At 35.8% G+C, this 25,802-nt stretch overlaps 1 protein-coding gene across 11 annotated transcripts in view; it reads right to left on the reverse strand.

Moving 5' to 3' along the window:
• Nucleotides 1-25,802, reverse strand: part of LOC143256093 (homeobox protein cut-like) — a 159,806-nt gene that overhangs the window by 107,553 nt on the left and 26,451 nt on the right. Inside the window, exon 1 of one of the 11 annotated variants that reach the window (XM_076512823.1) lies at nucleotides 2,281-2,655. The exons of the other annotated variants lie outside the window; for them this stretch is intronic. The gene's annotated coding sequence lies outside the window, so the exon portion shown is untranslated. Of the gene's footprint in view, nucleotides 1-2,280; nucleotides 2,656-25,802 lie in introns of those variants that run through there. 11 annotated transcript variants of the gene reach the window in all.

Raw genomic sequence — 25,802 nt, forward strand, 5'->3', positions numbered from 1 at the left:
ATCACTATATTACCTTTAATGCAGTGAACAACCTACAGATCTATATATTAACTTTAATACGCTGAACAAGCTACAGATATATAAATTAAATTAAGTACAGTGAACAACCTACAGATCTATATATTAACTTTAATAATCTGAACAAGCTACAGATCTATAAATTAACTTTAATACGCTGAACTACCTACAGATGTATTTATTAATTTTAATACTTTGAAGAACCTAGAGATCACTATATTACCTTTAGTACAGTGAACAACCAACAGATCTATAAATTATGTTTAGTACAGTGAACAACATACAGATATATATATTAACTTTAATACTCTGAACAACCTACAGATCTATAAATTAACTTTAATACGCTGAACAGCCTACAGATCTATAAATTAACTTTAGTACAGTGAAGAACCTATAAATCTATAAATCAACTTTAATATGCTGAACAACCTACAGATCTATTTATTAATTTTAATACTTTGAACAACATACAGATCTATATATCAACTTTAGTACAGTGAACAACATACAGATCTATATATTAACCTTAATACTCTGAACAACCTAAAGATCTATAAATTATCTTTAGTACAGTGAACAACCTACAGATTTGTAAATTAACTTTAACACAGTGAACAACCTACAGATCTATAAATTAAATTTAGTACAGTGAACAACCTACAGATCTATATATTAACTTTAATACTCTGAACAACCTACAGATCTATGTATTAACTTCAGTGTACCGAATATCCTATACATTGATGTGGCGTACTGAACAACTTTCTCTTAATATTGTGACTGTTAGTTCATCATGCCGACTCAGCTTGTGTACACATCTCTCACACACAGAACTTGTGTTCTTTCTTTTTGTTTAGGGGAGAAAAACGCAAAACGATGCATTTAATGAAACCCTTTACAGAATATTGATTTCCACAGCCCTAGTAATATCTGCCGCTAATCTCCTCTCTCTCTTGATGGCAGCAGTTATATAAATCAAATCGGTTTCTAATGACAGCTACCGAGTTCGAACTGCCGTAATTCTAAACTATAGTAAACACAATAAATCAAAGACTAGTATTTAACTGCCTTAAAATGAGTATTCTGATGTTTGGCCAGAAGGTTTAGAAGTAAGGCTTACACTAAATGTGTTTAGTCGTACAGTCTGTGTAATAACACAAACAAATACACGTATTTAACGATGCAAGAGAAAATGCTGCCCCTAACGTTAGAGAAAACGAGACGTTTACAGTCACTCTATGGAACATAACATTATATAAACGCCAGTAAAGGTTTTACAGTCGCGTTTCAGTGAAAACTTTCACGTTCCAAATATTATAATAATAAAAAGAAATTATTGGTTTCAAAAATCTGATTATCAACCGCTGATATTCCTAAAGTAGGACTGAATCTGATAGAAAGGGGATTAGCAGTGTACATGGCTGTACAAAAGCTTTCGTTTTCTGGCTTGTCAATGGAATCGTTTTTTTTCCCCCAACGCAGCGCCTCCCAGTGGTACAGCGGCATGTGTCCGAACTTCCATGGTTAGAAACCGGGTTTTGATACCCGTAGTCCTTTGTGTAGCTTTATGCTTAATAACATAAGAACAGCAACCAAACCTAAAGAAGTTTGAACATAAAAGAGAATAATTTTTAAAAGAGGGAGGTGGATGTTAGAAATGAAGGGTAGGAAAGTGACGACTAACATGAGCCTATTAAAATCTTCTATCCTGAATTTAATGCAATTAACACAATATATTCCGTTTCGGTCTTTTCTACACAGATCGTTTTTTCAACCTATTTTCTATTTTCTTTCTATTTTCTTCCCCTTTCATCTTTTCCGACGTTCTTTATATAACTTTTTGCAAGCGTTATTTTTTCTAGTATTTTTATTATTCTATTATTCTACCACCATATTTTCCAGATTTTTTTTTTACTTTAGTTTTACCGCCATGTTAGGCTTAGTAATTACTCTCTTTAATTGGAGTGGGTTGTCTTTACTTATCTTATATTCATTTTTCTTTATTATTTTTAATTTAATTTATTTTATTTTCTTGCGATTCCTTTCTCTCTACTCTCTTTTTCTTACGTATTTTTAAACTTTTTCCCCCTAATTTATTTTAATTACATTATTATAAACCGTGCGTCGTCGAGTTTATGTAAGTCTCTGCTATTTAAGTGACTGTATTTAATACAAACAGCTCTAGAGAAGAAGTTAGCTCAGGTGTCACACCACATGAAACCACTTCGCTTAATCCTAAAGTAACACAGAAACACAAACCTGCGTCTACGTGCATCCACGCCCTCGTTGGACTATGGACCTCTTGTCGCCATCACGAAGTTAATAAAGGAACAAGAGTCCTAACAGCCTCTGTCTGCGTCATATTTGACCCATCATAATCCACGTTGATGTATAACACCCTGTTGATAGCACCAACCAAAGCTTTGTCTGAGTACGTCCAGATGGCACCATATGTACTTAAAGAAAAACGTGTCAGTCTTATTTTTCCCGCGAGACTTAGCAGAAGGAGCAGGAGAGGTGGTGTTGTTCGCTCGTCGACGCGAAAGCCAATACTACCGAAGTGCGATCGGGTGCTCTATACCCGCACTGTCAAAACCCTACGCCTCGTTGCCATGGTTACCAATAGTGGGCCCACTAGTATAACCGTCAATCGCATTCCGCGACCAAGCATGTAAGTACGCAGTTGTATGCAGATCTATCAGATCGCCGAATCAACAGCAATTCCCGAATGACCATACTCTTACATTATGCACGCGGCTTCATATTGGTGACTGAGAGACTAATTCTATTAACACGAGCAAACAGACCATGACTGAGCTGCATCTGTAAGTTTGAATTAAAAAAACAACAAGTCCGCATAAGTAGGCAGGGTATGGAACTATCTTCAGAAACCCAACGTGTTTCTGTCATAACGTTCAATGCCCTATTTGTGACGAATTATTCAATCCAAGTACAGCTCTGTTTCTCCTTTTAATGTAAATGCATATATATATATATATATATTAGCGAGAAAATCGCAAATGTACAAGGGACAAGTGTGTACGTTTAATAGTTACTGAAAGAACGAATATACATCCGGGTATTTTTACTTATTTGTGTTAAGAGTTTATGATCTTTCACTTCGAGCAGACTCTACAAACAAACTCTGAAGACAAAATGCAAAGTAAAAGATAATTTAAAAATATCGATATATATATTCATATTTCACAATCGGCCCTACATGGCCAGGTGGTTATTAGCACTCGACTCGTAATCTGACGGTCGCGGTCTTTTAATCCCCGTTACGCCAAATATGCTTGCCCTTTCAGCTGTTGAAGAGGTTATAACGTACAGTCAATCCCACTATTCACTGTTAAAAGACTAGCCCCAGAATTGGCGGTGGGTGATGATGACTAACTGCCTTCCCTCTAGTTTTACACTATTAACTCAGGAACGGCTAATGCAGAGAGCCGTCTTTCAGCTTTGCGAGAAATTTAAAACACACCATACCCAAGTCTACCATGACTGTACTTGCGACATTATTTACGTAATATATACTCTAATGGCGTCATCTTGTTTCTTCGACAAGAGTACAATGTACGTGATATAGCAGGCTTAAGTGAATGTAAAAGAACTAGTGATGAGCGTGAGATGTCAGTAATTCGTAACTTTAATAAAGGAAGAACATAAACAAGTCGAAGTCATTCAGTTCTTCTACTGATATTTAATAGTAATAACCTTTCATTCAATCAAGAAGTTTGACAGCCACTTATCTTGCTTGTTTTTCTTTCCTTTGCGAATTCCACGAACTGCACAAAATGCAGAAAACTGATGTATAATACATAACACATGCTTAGCGAAGGCAGCATATGTGTTGAAAGCTTCCTCATTCATATACATAATAAGTATATATATATATATATATATATATATATATATACTGGTCAAGTGTGGCACATTCATTATGGCGTAGAGTTGCCCTTCCGACTGATTCATTGACGTCATGTCACGTGTAGTTTGAGGAACTGGCTGAACCACGCGGATAAGTGATCGGACGAAAAATCTGTGAGATACGGGCATTCCAGTTTTTCCCTTACTGTCTTAGTATCCAGCTAACAACGTATCTATAAACGTTCCTAACTAAAAAGAATATTATTCACTAACTACAGTGCTTATTTTACGAATACTGGTCAGTGGTATTCAGTACACGCGCGTCGCGAATTGCTTACACGCATATTGTCCCTGTTAATTCGTAATTAAACATTAAGCTACACAATGAGTATCGAAACCAGTTTTTTAGCATTTTAAGTCCGCATGCATACCGCTGAGTCACTGGAGGCCCGTTAAGTTAACGGAACTCATTTCCCAGTATATACATACGTTTTTATGTGTATCAACAAGTGTAGTATATATATAATATTGATACTGAACAGTAAAGTTAAATAAAATAAAATCAAAGGGAAGGATTACATTAAAAACAACAAGTCCAAGCCTCTGACTACTGATAATTTGTTATAAGCAAAACAAGCCCTCAAATAAAAAAAAACCTGCACTAATCAAAAGGATCCACAGGGCGCAGGCTATAATGTAGGATTTAAAATGTATCCTAGGTTTCGGAGGTGACTGAAGAAATAGGACCTACATTGCAGTGGGGATACACCGTCTATCAGGCTTAACCTCCGTTTGGCAGTCTCACATGAAACCAAACATGTCCGCCCTTTCAACCGTGGGGGCGTTATAATGTGACGGTCAATTCCATTATTCGTTGGTAAAAGAGTAGTCCAAGAGTTGGCGGTGAGTGATGATGACTAGCTGCCTTCCCTCTAGTCTTACACTGCTAAATTAGAGACGGCTAACGCAGATAGCCCTCGAGTAGCTTTGCGCGAAATTCAAAACAAACTGAAAAACTTACATGAAAAATAATTAAATAATAAAATAACCAAAGGAATGGAAATAAAAATTAGGAGAGCGAGATGCGGGTGTTCAAGTCACAACGTCTCTTATCTATATCACCCGTCACTTTCTGCAGACAGTTGTGGGAAGGTCACAGAGTAAAGAAGAAAAAAGAAGTCATAGTGATAATAATAAGGTACTACAACTTAGGGGTAAGTAAAATAAACTTACCTCCTGAAGTTGGCGTTCCAGTCCCTATTATGATGATAAGACACTAATTAGTAGCGCAGTAAACAAATTATACTAGTATGCAGTGTCCCAACAACCCATCTAAACTAACTAGTATAACTCCCAACTATCACCCTTTAACTTCACTGTAACTACCAATTATCAGACTCTAAACAAGCCTTTATATGCGATAAGGTGTTCATCCGCATACCGTAGTGGTGGGTATAACACAGACAGCCCACTGTGTAACTTTACGTTTAACAACAAATAGTCCAGTCTTATGAGTTTGATCTTGCCGTGCATGCGACTGTTTTTGTGCCCAATTCATCCTACAAAATAAGTTATACATTTTCCATTTGTAAGGCGTTAGGTTTGCTGAGAGAACGATAATTTTCAGCATTTTCGCAATTTTGCGCATAGCCATCATGGGATTACTGGGGATATAGGTATTCCTGATTTGGAAGTTATTGACTTGAATGTGTTATTAATGTGACAGTCAGTTACACTACTCGTTGGTAAGAGTAATCCGAAAGTTGGCGATGGGTGGTGTTGACTAGCTCCCTTCCCTCTAAGTCTATCTCTTCAACAAGCAAACTACCTAATGAAAAAGATTTAAGATTCTGAGAATTCCCAGAATGGGTGTTATTTGAAATGAAAACTTTAGCTAACACTACTGAGACACAACGTACACAACAACAAAACAAACACTCTCGAAGTGAAATATTCTTAGGGTCACCTAGTTCACACACGAGAGCGTGTTGTGTGGTTTTATAACAATGATTACTCATGTGTGGAAAATACCACCCGTCTGTCCATCGACGGAACAGCATGCAACTCTGTCGATACGACGGTCTATTTCACTCCAATATCGTGATGTTTGCGTTTTACGTAGAATTCTGTCGATTAAAAATCTACATAATTTTCTTACATTGTATCTTATTGTCTACGCATTCTATCTAATATATTTGTCGTTTTTTGACGCACGGAACTGCTATAGCAACAAGGTAGCATTATAGATCTTCATTATGCCATCGCTTTTCGATTTATTAGTAGCAGCTAAAAACGATCTCATTAAACTTTGAGAAAACAAAACAAATAAAAGAATCGCATTGGAAGCTATTAGAATTCAGTTTCGTGTTTGTTATATTTCATGTTTCGTGTTTGTTATATTTCATGTTTCGAGTATGCCATTTACTAAAATGTTAATGGATCGACTGAAATACAAGGAAATTGATTTCTGCTGCACAACAACGGTATTATAGAATTTATGGAAAGTTTGTTGTTTGGTTTCAGTTCACTGTATTACGTTCATCACGGGGAACAGAGTCCTGGATTTCAGAGTTGTACGTCAGTAAGCTTGCGGACGGGAGTAAAAATAACAGTTGTTGGTTTTTAACTCAAAAGTTACACAATAGGTTACGTGCATCCTGTCCACCACGAAGAATTGAACCTTAGATTTTAGCGTGGTCAGCCCGTAAACTTAATCACTGACCCACCGGGAAAGAGGGAGATAGAATGGTTATATTTCAGAGTCTGCAATATAAACCACCCAATAATAATGTTTTGTACGGTTGTGAATTTGGTCTTTCAGAACAGAAAAATCACATGTCAACGTGAAACATGAAACATTAATGTGGGATTTATAGATACATTGCATGTGACCTTCAAATGCTACCTCTTAAGTGTGTGTGTGTTTTAATATTGTTGCATATATATCAATAAAACGAAAAGGGTGTGGCTTATAATTTGTATATAAAGGCTCATGGCTAGAACGTCATATGGTTAATATATGAAAGCCTTTCAACTACTGAACATCAACTAAATCAACTTGTGTGCTTAGGTTACTTAAAGGTCAAATTTTATTATTACATACAAATATCTCTTTACGGAAAACGAAATTAAGAGAACCGTTTTTACTTGATATGAAATTATTTTTGAGAGTTTGGTTTGAGTTGAACTTCGTACAAAGCTACACGAAGGCTATCTGCGCTAGCCGTTCCTAATTTAACAGTGTAACTAGTCTAGGGGGAATGCAGTTAGTCATCAACACCCACCGCCAACTCTTCAGCTCCTCTTTTATCAACGAACAGTGGGATCGACCGTACCAGTGTAACGTCCCCACGGTTGAAAGGTCGAGCATGTTTGATTGAACGGAGATTCGAACTACAAAAAACGACAACAACAACTACGGCACGTAACCAAGCTATTACAAAGCTGACATTGAACACGCAGACACATCTTGATAAATTAAACTGTTTATCTACGTGTAAACATCCAGTGGATATACCATTGTAAGTAGTAAGTTAGAGCAGTGGATATATGATTGTAAGTAGTAAGTTAGAGCAGTGGATATACCATTGTAAGTAGTAAGTTAGAGCAGTGGATATACCATTGTAAGTAGCAAGTTAGAGCAGTGGATATACCATTGTAAGTAGCAAGTTTGAGCAGTGGATATACCATTGTAAGCAGCAAGTTAGAGCAGTGGATATACCATTGTAAGTAGCAAGTTAGATCAGTGGATATACCATTGTAAGTAGCAAGTTAGATCAGTGGATATACCATTGTAAGTAGCAAGTTAGAGCAGTGGATATACCATTGTAAGTAGCAAGTTAGAGCAGTGGATATACCATTGTAAGTAGCAAGTTAGATCAGTGGATATACCATTGTAAGTAGCAAGTTAGAGCAGTGGATATACCATTGTAAGTAGCACGTTAGAGAAACTAAAAATAAGATACAAATATTTCTGAAGAAAAATGATCCTGAAATTAATGTGTCAGCTGCGGATCGAAGGGTCCAGAGTTCGAGTCGCGATGACGCTGAACACGCTTCTCGCTGCACGTTGGAAGTTATAATTAATCTCGTTATGCGGTTCAAAAATTCCAGCAAGGTATTTGTGACGGTGGGTCCAATTGGCTGACTTTCTTCTCTTCTGGTTACTATTTTGAAATTAGCTTCGACCACACCCGAATCCTAGTTTTTTTTTTTTCTTATCTGGCTACTGTTTAATCCTTGTGCGCCTATAGTGTTTCTCAAGTTGATTTTTTGTTGTTGTTGTTGACGTTCTAAATCAGGTTTAACATACTATGACGTTTCTTATGAAGACAGCGAATGATCTGGGTCAAACACGTTTTACTACCCCACGCTCATATAGTTCAAGTTCAAAGTTTCAACAGTAGATGTGAAGTCAGACTTGAAGAAAACGAATTATTTTTACCACAACCACAGTATTTCCGATGTATTCGTTTTTCCTCTCCGAATTTGTATTTCGTTTATCATTAACTTCGAGGCTTGTATTGTCTTTGGCTACAGGGAGCGCGTATCGTGATGAAGTAAACATGAATGGCACAAAACACGGGTTAGAGATGATTGTTGATTTACCCAGTAAGTTTGTTATAGTGGTTGAATTCATTATTTAGTTAGCAAGTTTGTTAGTCAGTTTTGTAAATTTAAAACTGTTTTTTTTTTTTTCGACGAAACACCAGAGGAACTGAACAAGCGACTTCTTAGTGTCATTTGTAAAATTAGGTCTGCCGTTAGCTCGGGAAACCTTGTTGAGTTGTGCAACTTAAAGTCAAACAACAAAACTATCGTTAATTGGACAGGAATTTGCAGTTTTCTCTTTTTGATTTACAGAATAATCAGAAAGAATTTGCTCAGCAGTAAAGGACAGTTTCGGTTGGTGTTTAAGTGAAACTTTCCCAAGAAGCTGTAAATCGAAACGTTGAGTGTTTAATCGAATTCAAACAACATTTTAGTGTTATAAAACGTTTACTTCTAGTATTAATACGTCTCCTACACACCACTTTGAACTATAGAAATTAAAATAATGAACAATAAAGGCTGTTACAATAGTATTACAACTTACCATATTGTTTCCATGTTTGCTTGTTGCATATGAATAATTCTTCCTAATGTTTTTATTGCTGAAATTAGTGTTTACTGATCTTATAATATTTACGAGTTCAACAATGAATGCTACACTACGCGAGTGCTTTGTGTGTTAGTACTGCGTATGTAAAGGCGTAATAAGATAATAAAATTTCATAGAAGACGTATATAAGTCCTGTGATTCTATAGGAACTGTAAATATTTCTACCAATGACACCAGAATAATTGTCTTAAATTTTATTACATAGAAAGGCCCGGCATGGCCAGGTAGGTTAAGGCGTTCGACTCCTAATTCGAGGGTCGTTGGTTCGAATGCCCTTCGCACCAAGCATGCTAACCCTTTCGGCCGTGGGGGCGTTATTATGTGACGGTCAATCCCACTATTCGTTGGTAAAAGAGTAGCCCACGAGTTGGCAGTGGATGGTGATGACTAGCCGCCTTCCATCTAGTCTTACACTGTTAAATTAGGGACAGCTAGAGTAAATAGTTCTCGCGTAGTTTTGCGCAATGGCCTGGCATGGCCAAGCGCGTAAGGCGTGCGACTTGTAATCCGAGGGTTTGCGGGTTCGCGCCCGCGTCGCGCTAAACATGCTCGCCCTCCCAGCCGTGGGGGTGTATAATGTTACGGTCAATCCCACTATTCGTTGGTAAAAGAGTAGCCCAAGAGTTGGCGGTGGGTGGTGATGACTAGCTGCCTTCCCTCCAGTCTTACACTGCTAAATTAGGGACGGCTAGCACAGATAGCCCTAGAGTAGCTTTGTGCGAAATTCCAAAACAAACAAACAAGCTTTGCGCGAAATACAAAAACAAACAAACATTATATAAAAAATTAAGACAGACATTTTTACTTTACATCGCTGTGTTAATGTGATATGTTCCATGTCACGAGTGATAATTTAATGTATCAATCTTTACATAATAAATATAGAGTGAATTTTGTTTGTTAGTTTTTATATTTCGTGCAAAACTACTCTAGCCGTCCCTAATTTAGCAGTGTAAGACTAGAGGGAAGACGGTCATCACTACCCACCGTCAACTCTTAGACCACAAATAGTTGTATTGACCGTAGCATTATAATACACCCATGGCTGAAAGGGTGATCATGTGATGGGAATTCAAACCTATGATTCTCGGATTTCGAGATGAGCGCCACCTGGCTATGCCGGGCCTGGAAGATGAAGGACAAGAATTAGTTCATAATTTATGAATCTATATTGTTTTTATAAATCTCACCATAAATATCCAAGTTATAATCTACAATAATTGTTCAGTTTATACTCTGGTATTAAGGCTTTCATGAGTCAAAATCAAAAATTTAGAATGAGATGGAAGTTAATGTAGATCATTTTAGAAACAACTAATTTAGGTATTTTTATATTGTGTTTAGGGCTAAGGTACTACGTTTAAATTATTTTAGATGCAAGTAATTTAGGTATTTGTATATCGTATTCAGGGCTCAGGTACTGCCGTTAAATCATTTTAGATACGATATGATGATTGTTAAGACAGGTAAGCTTCGTGTCTGTTTCATGGATTCCGAAACATCTTCAGCACAAGTCCCCTTAGAACATCCCGACTGAATCCCACCACCCACCGAATCTATGAGTGCAAATTACCTTAACAGTGTTGGCAACTTTTGTATTTGTTAAATGATCACCACCAAATTACTAATTCCACGTGACTATCTCATAATTAATGTATAATCTAGATTAAGAAAGGTAAATGAGATAAAAGGGAAAATACGCACGCATACACAGAAGGGGGCTATTTCCAATGAATCATTAACGCACGCGTGTGTTACGTGCAGCTATACTTAAGGGACAAAATGCAGGGTGGGCCTTGTGTGGGGACTGTTGAGCAGTTTTGTGTTGTAAAGAAAAAAATCAAACAAAATTACAAAAAAAAATCTTCGAAATATCGATATGCCCCTTCCCGGTTAGGTTTATGTGTGTGTATTTCATCCCCTTCGTTCAATTGTTTGTAGATGTATACATTTTTTATGTCGAAAATTTATGAGACACCTTTAGAAATTTCTATCGGTATAAAATCTTGCAGTGCTGTTGTACTGTGGGTCATGTTATTTGGTACTGTGGTACTAATGTGGGTCATGCCATTTGGTACTGTCGGTCATGTTATTTCATACAGTGGTTCTAACTCCAACATTTATAGACTCCAAATTCGTAGACAAAAAAATATTAACACATCCGCTTATTCGTGTAGCAAAGTTGTACGTCAACCCTGTCTTTCCAGGGGAACCACACATCCGATTAATGATGTGGCAATGATAATATATACAAAACCCGTCTTTATAGAGCAATCTAATACTTTCCTTACACACAAACTCACATGTGCTAATTGCACCCTAATATAGTATACTTTGTCTTAATATAACCATACTACAGAGGTTGGAATCTTCAAGCTACATAAACACTTTTTGTTTTTTACCAACTTCGTAATAAATAACTTACAGACATGGTGAAAACGTCCAATTTTTAAGCCTAACAAAGTCACATGACGAGCGAGGATGAACTTCAAATCACAAAGGTAGAGAATACACGCCGCTCCAAACGACTATTTTCATCAGGACGTTGACTTCAGAGACCGGAAACATTGAGATTTTGGCCACTAGGAACCAGCTTCTAGCCGATTAAGTATTCTTACTTCCTTCGCGATCCCTTTGAGCCTAAGCCTTACGCTCCAAACCACATCGTTTCAAAGCTTAAGCCTATTGTCATTGATCGTGAAACGAATTGTAGTAACAAAATGAATTTTACTTGTTATCACTGAACAATATTACTGTCTGATAGAAATATTCTAGTAGGTTTAATAAAACTCTTAAATAAGGTTCTTTAACTAGATGGGTCGTTAATAGATTTCTTTTGTTTCTAGTCGATAAGAGCTGTTACTGTTCAACTCGTAGCTAGCATTAAACGTTAGGCCTCGTTCAACTGATTCATCTATTTACATAGTTTGTTGAGTAGAGTCGATGGTTAGCGTGCCGGATTGTTAGAGCTGAAATTATGCAGTTTGCATTCCGTTAATTTACCTCACGAAAGTAAAGCTATCCTCACTTTGAGGTCGAATATATTATAAGAGTAACAGTTAAATACCATTCTTCGATCTGGTAAGTGTAGCCCAGAAATTAGTCGCGAGTAGTGTTGTCTAGCTAGCGCCTTTCTTATAGTTTATAACTTCAAAATTAAAGACGATTAGCGCTCTCGGCTTTCGTTTGACTTTCACGAGATTTAACACACACGTTTATTATGCTTACGTTTTAAGTCTAAACGATTATTCTTGTCGAAGATGTAACTTCTACATAGAGAAAATACCAGTCAAATAAACACCAAGCCAACCTTTAGTTAACGAATTTCCTTTGGAGAAAAGACTTGATTATTACATTGACCAAATCTTACGTGATTTTGCTATATATACATCATAAGACACACATCACATACTGCATAACTTCATGCAACTTAGTAAAGGTGTTTGTTATTCAACCTTACATGTTTCACGTATACAACATAGCAACTCAGTAATAACGTTAAACAACCTTGCGCAACGTATTTAGTCTCGCATAGTAATGATGTAAAAAGACTAGCGTTATATTACAAGCTTATTAACTAGACGTAATGGTAGTAAACCAGAATGACTTAACAATGACGTCACCTAGCCTCATGATATAACATCTTCACGAGAAGTTTTGCGTTGCGAAATACCCATACTAATCAAACTTAAGATAACAAATGGTATGAACAACGGTACCGATTTTACGTTGGTAATAAGTTCGTACTCTGATAAAAGTTGTAACACCCGAAAATTGAATGTGCTATATAAACCACTTTAATTAATCAACGTAAAATTATACAGCGAACTTATTGTGCTCTGTGAGGACTTCCGAAACGCTTCAACACATGGCTACAGAAATGAAATGTCTTATTGAAACCATCGCTTGCTCTTACTTATGAAGATAAACGCATCGCCTTATAAGAAATTAGATGAATGAGGATATACGTAACAATAACGGAAGTAAGCATTGAAGGATGTGATCTGTTGGGATATACATAGCCATAACGGAAGTAAGCATAGAAGGACGTGATCTGTTGGGATATACATAACCATAACGGAAGTAAGCATTGAAGGACGTGATCTGTTGGGATATGCGTAACAATAACGGAAGTATGCATTGAAGGACGTTATCTGTCGATGTTAAATAACACAATAATCGATGGGCGCTAATAACATTAATCCATATGATCGGAATAACACCAAATAAAACACTAATTTATGTGGTCTAACAACACCAAATAAAACACTAATTTATATGGTCTAACAACACCAAATAAAACACTAAATTATGTGGTCTAACAACACTGCATGAAATACTAATTTATGTGGTCAGACAACACCAAATAAAACATTAATTTATGTGATCTAACATCACAAAATAAAACACTAATTTATATGGTCTAACAACACCAAATAAAACACCAATTTAAATGGTGTAACAACACCAAATAAAACACTAATTTATATGGTCTAACAACAACAAATAAAGCTAATTTATGTGGTCGGACAACACCAAATAAAACATTAATTTATGTGGTCTAACAACACAAAATAAAATACTAAATGTGGTCTAAGAACACCGAATAAAACGTTATGTGGCCTAACAACACCAAATAAAACGCTAATTGTTATGGTCTAACAACAACAAATAATGCTAATTTACGTGGTCTAACAATACCAAATAAAACACTAATTTATACGGTCTAGCAACACAAAATAAAACACTTTTTTATGTGAGTTAACAAGACCAAAAGAAAAAAAAAAAGCGGTAATGAATGTAGTCTAATAATGCCGAATAAAGTGTTAATTTAAATCACCAAACAAAGAATTGACATACGTGATCTAATCAATAACTTACAAAAGTTACGCACGTACTACCTCTTGTATGTTATATACAAATAGTATAAATTTCGCGTTTTTTTTTTATGTATCTGGACGAAACTAGTGGGAATCATTTATATAGCTTTTATTTAGACGAAGAAGTCAGCAAATGTCGTTGGCCGTGATACACAGTTCCATCTCTGATCAATGACCAACACTTTATGACCTTGTCGGTCCTTATTGCCACCTGAATCAAGTCAACCTGTTGGAACGTCGCGTGGAACTTTGTGTTTGAACTTTAGTTTCGAAATTACTCACAATTAACCTAGAATTGAATCTGTTAGTTTGTGAATTCATATTTTCTTAATAGTTTTGTTGATTCTTTTATGATTAAGCTAATAGTATGAAGACTGTGGAAAGGTATTGACAGAGGTATGTGGTTCTTTCTTATTTCACGTTTCATTATAGTTATTACAAATTTACAGAGGTATGTGGTTCTTTCTTATTTCACGTTTCATTATAGTTATTACAAATTTACAGAGGTATGTGGTTTTTCTTATTTCACGTTTCATTATAGTTATTACAAATTTACTTCAATAATAATTTGGTGACTAGGACTAGAATCATGTCGGGCATACTTGTCATTTTTGGTTACTGTCTCCTGTGAAAAACAGTTGAACATTGTCTGTACGAGATACATTGAAACACAATTTATAATCTTCCAAAGAAGTATACAAGTAGAAACTCACAACGACAGATTCTCAGAGGAATAATAGATTCACTAAAAGGATCTCTAAACATAATAAATTAATTGCGAATGGCAGTAACGTATTGAAACGGAGAATGTCCTCCATCTGCCGTCATAAAACAACACGATATAATTAATGTTCATGAGACAGTGATGCACATGTTTTGGAGCACAAACAAAACGAATAACTCATTAAAGTGGTCGTATGATGTAAATAAAGATGGGTGGCCAGTGGAAAAAGTACCTCACACACACAAACAAACAAATATATAAACGGTCCCGCTTCAGTTAACACATCATGCAGTGCTGGTTAATAGAACACTCACGAACTGCCCCGCCCCAATGATGAACACCCAGCACGGATCACTCTCGATGGACTAATGCGAGGAGTAAAAAAAAACCTCGCAACCTTCGACAATATTCTTTGATTGTTGCTTGGGAGAGGTGTGCTCCCCACTGTTAAAGGAACTGGTGAAAGGCATATAGCCATAGTATTTGTGTTTTGTCATTTTCACTTCACAAGATCTACAGCTCAAAGGTTTAAACAACGAAATTCTAAGGATGTTAGAAACATTAAATTACTTGTCACGGCGGGACAAGCGGTAAAACAAATCAACAATCTTGCAATAATTTGGAAAGTCCGACAGAAATGCCCCCCGCTAGTTCTGCAGTAAGTCTACGGATTTAACACGCTAAAATCAGGGGTTCAATTCCCCTCGGTGGACTCAGCAGACAGCCCAATGTAGTTTTGCTATAAGAAAAAAACACACACACCGACAGAAACAGAGCATATATAAAAATATCTGATAGCATTAACAGATGTGGGACAACTTTTACCGCTATATTTCCACAATCTGGAACAGATTTGAAAAAAAAATCTGACGGAAGAGAGCATAAATGCAAATATCATGTAGATTTAACGGATATCTGACTGATTTTACCGCTGCACTTCCACAGTATTGTAGTCTGGAAAGTCTGATAGAAGAGACCATGAATGGAAGGATTTGATGGAATCCACACACAGTTGTACCGTTATATTTCCTCAATCTTGAATCAATCTGGAAAGTCTGACAGAACAAAGAAACAGAGCTTGAGTGAGAAGATGAGATAAAATCAATAGACAAATGACAAATTTTATCACTGTGTCATTCATTACTTAGTTATTGACATAAAGAAGTGGGTAATACGATACAAAATCAGGCGTGCATTGAAATAATATCCATTTATAGAGGAAGCCATGCATGACGTACGTCACAACGTAATCTCCAGGAAAGGTTGCCAGTGGTCAATAACCTCGGGCGCACGGTTTTAGAAATGATAAGCAATAAAATACTGTTGAGCCCATTCAAACCTTAATGGGCTGTATAGATTTATCCAATCGTGAACTAAAAGAATGACCCCTGTGCTGTGCACGTTAATGAGATGGCAGTCCGAGATCAGGTGGTTTATCATGTTTTTCGCTTCACAATATATATATACACTTTCATTACAATCATGACACAAACCATATTTCAAACCGTGATATATACGTAGCGTGTAGAGAATCGTGTCCGCTCTCATACCAAGGGTAAAAAGAAAAATATAGTAATCCTTGATGTGATATTGCTTGATATGATCTTTTTGTGGTGACAGTTTCTAACTTACCGATATACGAGAAAGAAGGATGAAGCTAGCGGGGAAAAAACACACACAACATTTTGTTCTTAATTCTATCTGTTCCATAGATGAAAAATAATTAAACGAAAAGGACTGAAAACAAACAAAAGGAAGCAAAACAAAATAATAATAAACGTGAAACATATTTCAAGTCGGTAAAACTAGGTGGCGTGTGTGTAAGTCTGTACTATGGTTCTTTCATAATTTTTTTAGGTATGAAAGTACTTTGATTAATGTAGCTGTTTAGTGTTAAGTATCAACGAGTTTCTAACGGATATAATATAAAAAGAAAGATGACGCCTGATAATCCTAAAGAATTATCTTATTGTATATTTTTCGTTTTGATAATTTCTAAATACGTATCGAATCCCGAATATTAACGTTGCAGAGCTTCGAAGTTACTGCTGAGTCATTTGTTCTGTTGCTTAAACATGTGTAGGTTGTATGTATATATCTATGTATGATTTGATTACTACGGGAATTTTTCTTTCTTTCTGTAATCCCAAGTCAAAGATTATTCCTATACGTTGTCCCAAATTTTCTTCCACATCTCGGTTTGATTAAAATGGTCACATTTCGGATAATTAAAACATAATGAAAACCAAACAAAAAACGCTGTATTTCTTCTATATAAAGAAAGGAAAACGAATAAAAATATAATCAGGGAAATCACAGGTACAAGGAAATCTGACGAAAATTCGTAAATTATATGTGTCCTTCAGGACATAGGTTTTCAAACTATGTTCTGCGGAGCCCTTTGTATCCGCGAGGAAATTTTAGAATGTTAATATTTTTTCTAAGACTATAAAATTGAATCAGAATGCGCTGTACAAGAAAGTGAAAAGTAAAATATATCTGTAATATAACACGTTTATCACGTATTGAGCCTTTTAATATTTTATTCTGTCTAACGCCAGGCGATTTTATTTAATTTAGGGGAGTTCTCGCGGTGAAAACTGTTAATACAATCAGAATTAACTTCGACAGTGGCGCCACTGGTGGCTAGTAGATATGGCACCATCTTAAGATTGCACGCATCATTGGAAATGCATGATAGCCTGGTCATTTTCATATGAAACATCGATCAATCCTGAGTAGTGATGCCAACTGTCTTTAAAAACCAGATCTGGATTAGCGGCTAAATCTCGAACGAAATGAAACAAAATGAAACATGACGTCATAGCTGAAACTTGTCCAAATTTGAAATATTGTGATGCATTTAGATGCAGTATCAATTGTTTCAATTTCAAAGTATATTTATATGAAGTATAATTACATTTATGACAATTATAATTGGTAATTGTTAGGTTATGCTAAATTCGTTGTAGTTCAATTAGACAAATTTGATACCAGTGAGCTCTATTACATTATACGCCCGCATGACGTCATGTTTCATTTCGTTCGAGATTTAGACCACCGTCAGATCTGGCTTAATATTTTGTTACTTGGCTTAAAATTTATGTTAAAAACAAAAAAAAATGTAAAAATAATAGGTCACCCTTTACCTTTATAAAAATATATTATTTAGCGGCCTAGCCTTTTTTCCAGTAAGCCTACGGATTTAAAACACTAAAATCAAGGGTTCGATTCCCCTCGGTAGGCTCAGCAGATAGCCCGATGTGACTTTGCAATAAAAAAACACACACACACTCCTTATACCAACACTGATCTTATGTCAGCACGTCAACACACACACTCCTTATACCAACACTGATCTTATGTCAGCACGTCACTGTATGATGACATAACTCAAATGCTTGAACGAATTTTCATTAAGAATCTATTTTGTGTCCGTGAAGATACGTTTGAAGTGCAAAGATATAAGAATACATTTTTAGACAAATTAATATTTAGTTGTCACCCTTGTAATGGATAAGTGACTGAATATCAATAATAAATTTGATACGAGTTAAAATATTCCTAGGCCTAATACGAATTAATCGGCGTTATCGTCGTCTGTAAGCACTTCAACGCAAGATGAAGCAAGAAGCAGTGAAACAAGAAAGAAAACAAAGTATGATGAAAGTTTTATTTAATATGGTTTTACATGGACAGGCAATGAAGATGGACCTAATGGGTTTTGTGTTGAATGTGGAACAGTGAATAACAGTAGTTTGTATCCAGCAAAATTAAAACACTCCAAATAAAAAAAACCAACTTCCCAGTATAAAAAAAAGTATTTGTAATTAAATACAATGAAAGCTACAATTCGTTCGTTTGTCCATCAGGACAACAAAGGTGTTCTTATTGCTTTATATCGTGTTAGTTACCTTATTGCAAAAGTAGGTGAAGCTCATACAATTGCAGAAAAATTGATAAACACATAGATTCGGTAGAGTGCACGATTGATGAGAAAACTTTAACTCTGTGCCCCTATCTGACAACTAGGTTTCTCGACGAATCAAGGATATGTCAGCAAATTGTTTAACGGAGTTAATAAGGCGAGTAAAATCGAGTCCAACTTTTTGCGATTCAGATGGATGAATCAACAGATGTCGCAAGTTATGCGATGTTGCTTGTGTTTGTTCGCTATATTCACAAAGTTAGTTTTGAAGAAGACATGCGAATTTGCAAACCTTTGCCTACTCAATCGACAGGCAAAGAAATATTTAAACTGATCGATTTCTTTATGGAAGAACATGAGATCCAATGACAGCTTTGCTCAAGTATTTGCACTGATGGTGCTTTAGCTATGATCGGAAAATTTTCAGGCTCAGTGGCATGCATAAAAAAGAAAAACTCGGATATCGACAGCATCCACTCCTGTCATGCATTTGCAATGAAACGAATGTCAGAAGACTTAAAAGAAGCATTGAGTGATGTCATAAAAATAGTTATTTTATAAAATCAAGACCACTCAATGCGAGGACCTTCAGTTTACTCTGTAAGGATATGGAAAGTTTCCATAAAAATTTGCTGCTTCATACTGAAGTCCGATGGCTTTCTTGGGTAAAAGTGCTTGCTCGGTCTTACGAACTGCGCGTGGAGATAGGTTTATTTTTATCTCAATGCCAATTTGAACTTGTATACAAATTAAGGGGCAAATGCTGGATACAGAAAGTGGTTTACCTTTCAGACATATTTACCTATCTAAATGAAGTGAATGTTACAATGCAGGGTAACGTACTTCAAAGCTCAGAGTAAAATGGAAGCGCTTCAACTTCAGCTAAAACTTTGTGGTGAATGTATACTTGTGGAAGAACTTGATTCCTTCGAAAATCTCAGTGGTTTTTTTACTTATGAATGAAATTTCCTAAAGTGAAGATGCAAAAGTTTCAGTCTTGCAACACGTATCTGGTTTGTGTAGAACTACTGGGGAGAACTTCCCTCCTCATTTAGAAAAGAAATATTATAGATTCAAAATCTCTTTGTTGACTCTGCAAATACCAACAGAAAGAACAACTTATAGAAATTTCAACTTATTACACCCTAAAACAAAATTTCAGCAGGAAAATATTACACAATTTTGGATTCAAATAGCCATGGAATACCCTGAAATAAGTAACAGAGCTTTGAAAAGTTTGATTCTTTTTCCAACAACATATCTTTGTGAGCAAACATTTTCACTGTACATAGCTACAAAGATCAAATTTAGAAACAGACTAAATACTGAAGATGATTGCGCTTACACATAACAACCAGAACTCTAAACATTGAACTACTTTGTGAACAAAAGCAAGCCCATCCGAGCCACTAATAAATAAATAAGAAAGCTGTACTTTTACTGATATAAATTTTGGAAGCAAAATATTTTAAGGAAGTTAGTAGAAGTAAAATCTTTTCTTTAAATATTGATATTTTTAATAAATTTATATTCTAGAAGCTTGAAATAAACTTTATCTGGTGCTAGTTACCGATTGTTTCTATTTTTATTTTATTTTATTTATTAAGGCTCCGAAATGTTTTTCTTTCTGATGGGAAGCTCCGCAGGTCTGAGAAGTTTGGAAACCCCTGCTTCAGGGTATATGTCAGGTTTGGTGACAATTGGTCCGGCAGTACACCAGATATAAGCAGACAGATATGCATACAGAAAGACTTCTGTCAAATATTTTTATCGCTTTAAAATACAACACGTATAGAAGTAGCGTTCTGTGACATCACACATGTGGTGTATGTGTTTGATAATATGAGCGATATAAAACGCATCGATCTCTGATAACACACATGTAAAATTCATCATTCTGTAATAAGACACTTGCCAAATACGTCGCTCTGTAACAAAATACGTATCAAATACACTGACTGGGAGCTCTTCACAGGAATAACAAAATACGTAAACGCACCTGAAAAAACATACACACATTGGTAAAGACAGTAAGTATACAATATCAATGTGATGTTGTGTATTTCATCAAGTCTAACGGAGCTGGCATGAAAACAGGTTCGATTAAACTACCAGTTTTAAGTTACTTTCAGAAACTAACATAGAATAAAGGTTGAAACCTAGTTGATTTTTTATATATTTCCTTTAAATCTTGAATTTATTAGTGTTAAAATGGACGGTTGTGAGGTATCCAACATAACCGCAGTTGTGTAGACAGTTACCAACAACAAGTTTTACTGAATCCTTGCTGTTATACACCTATTTTCTACTTAAATTGGTCTTATTGCGCTAGTCACTTCGGAGGGAATCCCATGCCTTAGTATGTACTAAAAGTAGGCTTAATACAATTTATTAAATTGTCATTACAACGGAAATACTTTCTATGTTTGAGGTACGTAACAGTTCATTTAACAGTTCAAAGTTATAGGTACTAGGTATTTAACAGTTCAATCTTATAGACTTACACCCTTGTGCAAATTAATTGAAACAAATGGTCATTTTACAATATTTTCAGCATGGCGGCCGGTGTAGGCTCACTGAACCTGCTGATTTCCTTTAATAATCATTTTTTCACACAGACGGCGTCATCAGCTGCGTTTTTCAGTACGGTCGATCTATTTTTGGGATATATGACGAAATTTTGAGGAATAGTTCGTCATTCGAAATTGCGTTAGAAGGGCAAGGAGACCAGTCAAAAAACAACTTCTTACCAACTCAATGAAGAAAAAACCGGTATCAATGGGGTCTGAAATACAAGAACTGGGCGCAAAAACAATGGAGGAAGGTGTTATTCAGAGACGAGACTCATTTCTTCGTACAGGGTCAAAGAAGTCTGCATGTTCGCAGATCTCCAGGTGAGAAATTTTGAGAATCTCACATAAATCAGTTTGTAAAACATCCCTTGAAGAAGATGTTTTGGGGCTTTTCCAGCTACTATGGCGTTGGAGGCTTATATATCGTAGAAGGTATGATTAGAGGATCACAGCACATCGAAGTTTTGCAGAGAAGAGTTGTTCCAGAATTGAAAAAGAAATTTCCAAATAGATCTGGCAGTTTTCAGCAAGATCTGGCTCCGTGCCACACATCGAAACTTGTGAAGAATTTTATGACTACAACGCGAATAAAGGTGCTGGACTGGCCTAGAAACTCTCCGGACTTAAATCCTATTGAAAATCTTTGGGCGAATTGTAAAAAAAGACTTCGGGGAAAAAACTGTGCTACGAAAGATAAGCTAATTGTGTCCATAATTGAGGTGTGTACCGCGATCCAAAAATTAGTAAAGATTGCAGTCAACTCGTGGACTCGATGCCAAAGTAGATTAATGATCTTCTGAAAAATAAAGGCTCTCATATCATGTATTAATTTGTGAGTAATTTTTGGATTCTCAGAAATAAGACGCAAAAAATAAAAAAAATCGTAATTTTCTGTCTTATTTCAATTAATTTGCACAAGGGTGTATAGTTACTAGGTATTTAACAATTTAATATTGTAGATACTAGGTATTTAACAGTTCAATATTATAGATACTAGATATCTAACAATTCAATATTATAGATACTAGATAGTTAACAGTTCTGTCATATGGCTACTAGGTATTTAACGGTTTAATATTACAGATACTAGATATTTAACTTGTCAAGGTTGTAGATGGAAGCTATTTAACATATCAAGGTTATAAATACTAGGTACCTAACCAGTCAGTATTATAGATAGTATTCAATCTAGAGGTCAAGATTATAGGTGCTAGGTATTTAACTTATCAAGGTTACAGGTGCCAAGTGTCTAATGATTCAAGGTTTTAGGCGGTATCTACTCAACAGATCTAGGTTATAGGTGCTAGATATTAAACATACCAAGGTTATAGACGCTAGATATCTATCAAGCCATAGTTATAGAAGGTAGCTGTTCTACAGGTCAAGGTTCCATGTACTTAACCAAGTTTAAGGCGAAGTTCATAGATGATTGGTGTCTGCACTTTTTTTTTCATTAAATGTATCTGAAATATCTGAAAAATCAATGACCTTTGTTCGTTAAATAGCAGCAATACAGATCATCTATGAACTTGGCCTCAGTGGACATAGCAGATGGCGCCATGTAGGTTTGCTTTAAAACCAACAAGAAACAACCAAAACTTTTTCCGTATATTGCCCCTAGAATAGCATATATAAAAACACTTGAAGTACGAGAAACAGAGCTGAGTAATAGTTAACCAATAAGTACTGAATCATTTTGTGTCTTTTTACCTCGTAACAGAAACAGGAATATGCATATTCACTCAGGAATATTGGCGAGAAAGAAGTACACTCCTTTTATCACACGTGCAGTAATTATCCACGTGGTGGCTTAAGGAAACTTACCGAGTGATCTTACTAAGATGAAACCCGAAAATTACGTTTCGAGTTAGAATAATTCATTGATATTAGATCGTTTAGGTTCCTTTATAATGAAGTTTTTATTGTGTTAAACTCATGGCATTTAGTTAACTAAATAAATCGTCCAAACGTATTAAACTCAATATACGAGTTTGATAACTCCCTAATGAGTGAAAAGGTTGTTACAAAGTGATACCTTTCATATCTTATTAATTAAATTTAAAACAGATTATTTAGGAAATTTACGAAGAAATCGTTACACAAACAACTGAACAGAAATTACGGAAATATAAACTACGTAAAACGTGTCAATCTAGAGTTTTTTCAGTTACAGCATTACAGGTTAAGTTATTCTATTATAGTTCAGAGAACGTTATAAGCATTGCAACAGATTAATTAACTGTAAAGCACAGTATTGTTTGTGTTAGACTGAAATCTTCATCACTGCTGAACAGCTGATCCACTCTGAAATCATGATAACATCTGTACGATTACAACAGTTAATTCGCTGTGAAATTGTCATTACATGTGTACGACTACAACAGCTAATTCACTATGAAGTTATCATTACATCTGTTCATTTACAACAGTTAATCCACTCTAAAATCATTATCACAACTTTAAGATTAGAACAGCTCAACTACATTGAAATCAGCATAAAAACTGTAAGGTTATTAGAAAAAAAAACTGATCCATAACAAAATCATTAGCACATGTTTAAGACCGTAACAGATAATTCGCAGTTGAATCAATATCAGAACAGCTAAATCTCACTACAATAATCACCACATCTATTCAGTTACATCGTGTAATTGATTCTGAAGTTAGCATCCAATTTATAAGGTCAGCGCAACAGCTGATCCATACTGAAATCAGTATTACAGTTTTAAAACTAAAGGAACAGCTGATTCACTAAGTCATAATCATACCTCTAATATTACTACATCTGATCCACAGAAAATCTAAATTATAATAACGTCTGTAAGGCTACTGCAGCTGATCCACATACAACTAAACCACAGTCACATCTGTAAAGCTACTGCAGCTGATCAAGTACATCTAAATCACAATCGTAACTGTAAGGCAACTACAGCTGACCCACATACAACTAAATCACAATCAAATCTGTAAGGCTACTGCAGTTGATCCACACAGAACTAAATCACAATCACATCTGTAAGGCTACTGCAGTTGATCCTCACAGAACTAAATCACAATCACATCTGTAAGGCTACTGCAGTTGATCCACACAGAACTAAATCACAATCACATCTGTAAGGCTACTGCAGTTGATCCACAAAGAACTAAATCACATTTGTAAGACCATTACAGCTGGATCACCCGTTTCTGAGACAGTGTCCACTGTTTTATCGCCGTAAAGTTTATGCGACATTAAAAATAAATAAATAGAAACTAAACACAATTACTTTCCATTATACTGTGTGGTAGGGAAAACAGTCATTTTTCTTACGTGTTTTTCTGAGAGTATCATCTCTGAAGAAAATAGATGTTATGTCACGAGAAAAGCTGTGGTGGCGAAACGGATTCAGTGGCCAGAAAGAAAATACCAGGTGATTGATTACAATGTTTTGGCTATTCTTATCTCGGCCGTTATACCAGCTTTTTTTTTGACAATAACAACTAATGAGCTCTACCAATCAGTGTGGAACTTAAGAGGAAAAGGGTGGTTGAAGAGGTAAATTTATCCTATTACAAAATGTAAAGCCCGGCATGGCCAAGCGTGTTAAGGCGTGCGACTCGTAATCTGAGGGTCGCGGGATCGCATCCCCGTCGAGCCAAACATGCTCGCCCTCCAGCCGTGAGGGCGTTATAATGTGACGGTGAATCCCACTATTCGTTGGTAAAAGAGTAGCCCAAGGGTTGGCGGTGGGTGGTGATGACTAGCTGCCTTCCCTCTAGTCTTACACTGCTAAATTAGGGACGGCTAGCACAGATAGCCCTCGAGTAGCTTTGTGCGAAATTCAAAAGAAATTACAAAATGTAAAACTTTGGAATCTACTGCAACATCAGTATGAAACTCTCTCTGTCTTCAAGAAGAGCGACCTCTACCGTCATGATTAAATTCTGTTCAAATACTTTAGACGATTCTCTTACTGCAGAAGTCTCATTAGTGTCTTTCTTATCAACAAGGCCAGTGACTAGCTGATGGTATATAAGAATATAGTTCAGTCTCAAGTTAAGTTTTATACCTCTATACAACTGGGATCGCGATTTGTTCATAAAAAAACAACAAAGAAACTGGTGTACTCGCTAAAAAACACAAACACATAAAAATAATTCATGACTAATAACCATGGTTGAAACACGAGACAACTTCTCATCTATAATGGTTGTACTTATTTCCAGTTAATGCACGCTTGTACACCATCCACACGCACGTGCACAGATTAAACATGCCAAAGATCTGCTTCATTATCTTAAATGTCGCACATGTGTGAATCGTTGTTTATTTATGTGCAACAGCGAATTTTAACATAATATTCAGTCAGGGCAGTAGTATGTTAAAATGATTTCGTTACTTAAAAGTAAATCTTAACAATATTTTAGTTAGAGTAGTAGAGCTCTACACGAATTTTAAACAAGTTTGTTTTCATTTATTTTTTAAAGATTGTTCACGTGACAAGACGACCAGAACTACAAAACTTAAAGATTGTTCACGTGACAAGACGACCAGAACTACAAAACTTAAAGATTGTTCACGTGACAAGACGACCAGAACTACAAAACTTCATAAGTTTTCGCTGGTGTTTCTTACTCTGAACAAATCAAACTTGTAAGACGATGC

This window comes from Tachypleus tridentatus, chromosome 7 (genome assembly GCF_004210375.1).
Source record: "Tachypleus tridentatus isolate NWPU-2018 chromosome 7, ASM421037v1, whole genome shotgun sequence".
In the NCBI taxonomy this organism is placed as follows: domain Eukaryota; kingdom Metazoa; phylum Arthropoda; class Merostomata; order Xiphosura; family Limulidae; genus Tachypleus; species Tachypleus tridentatus.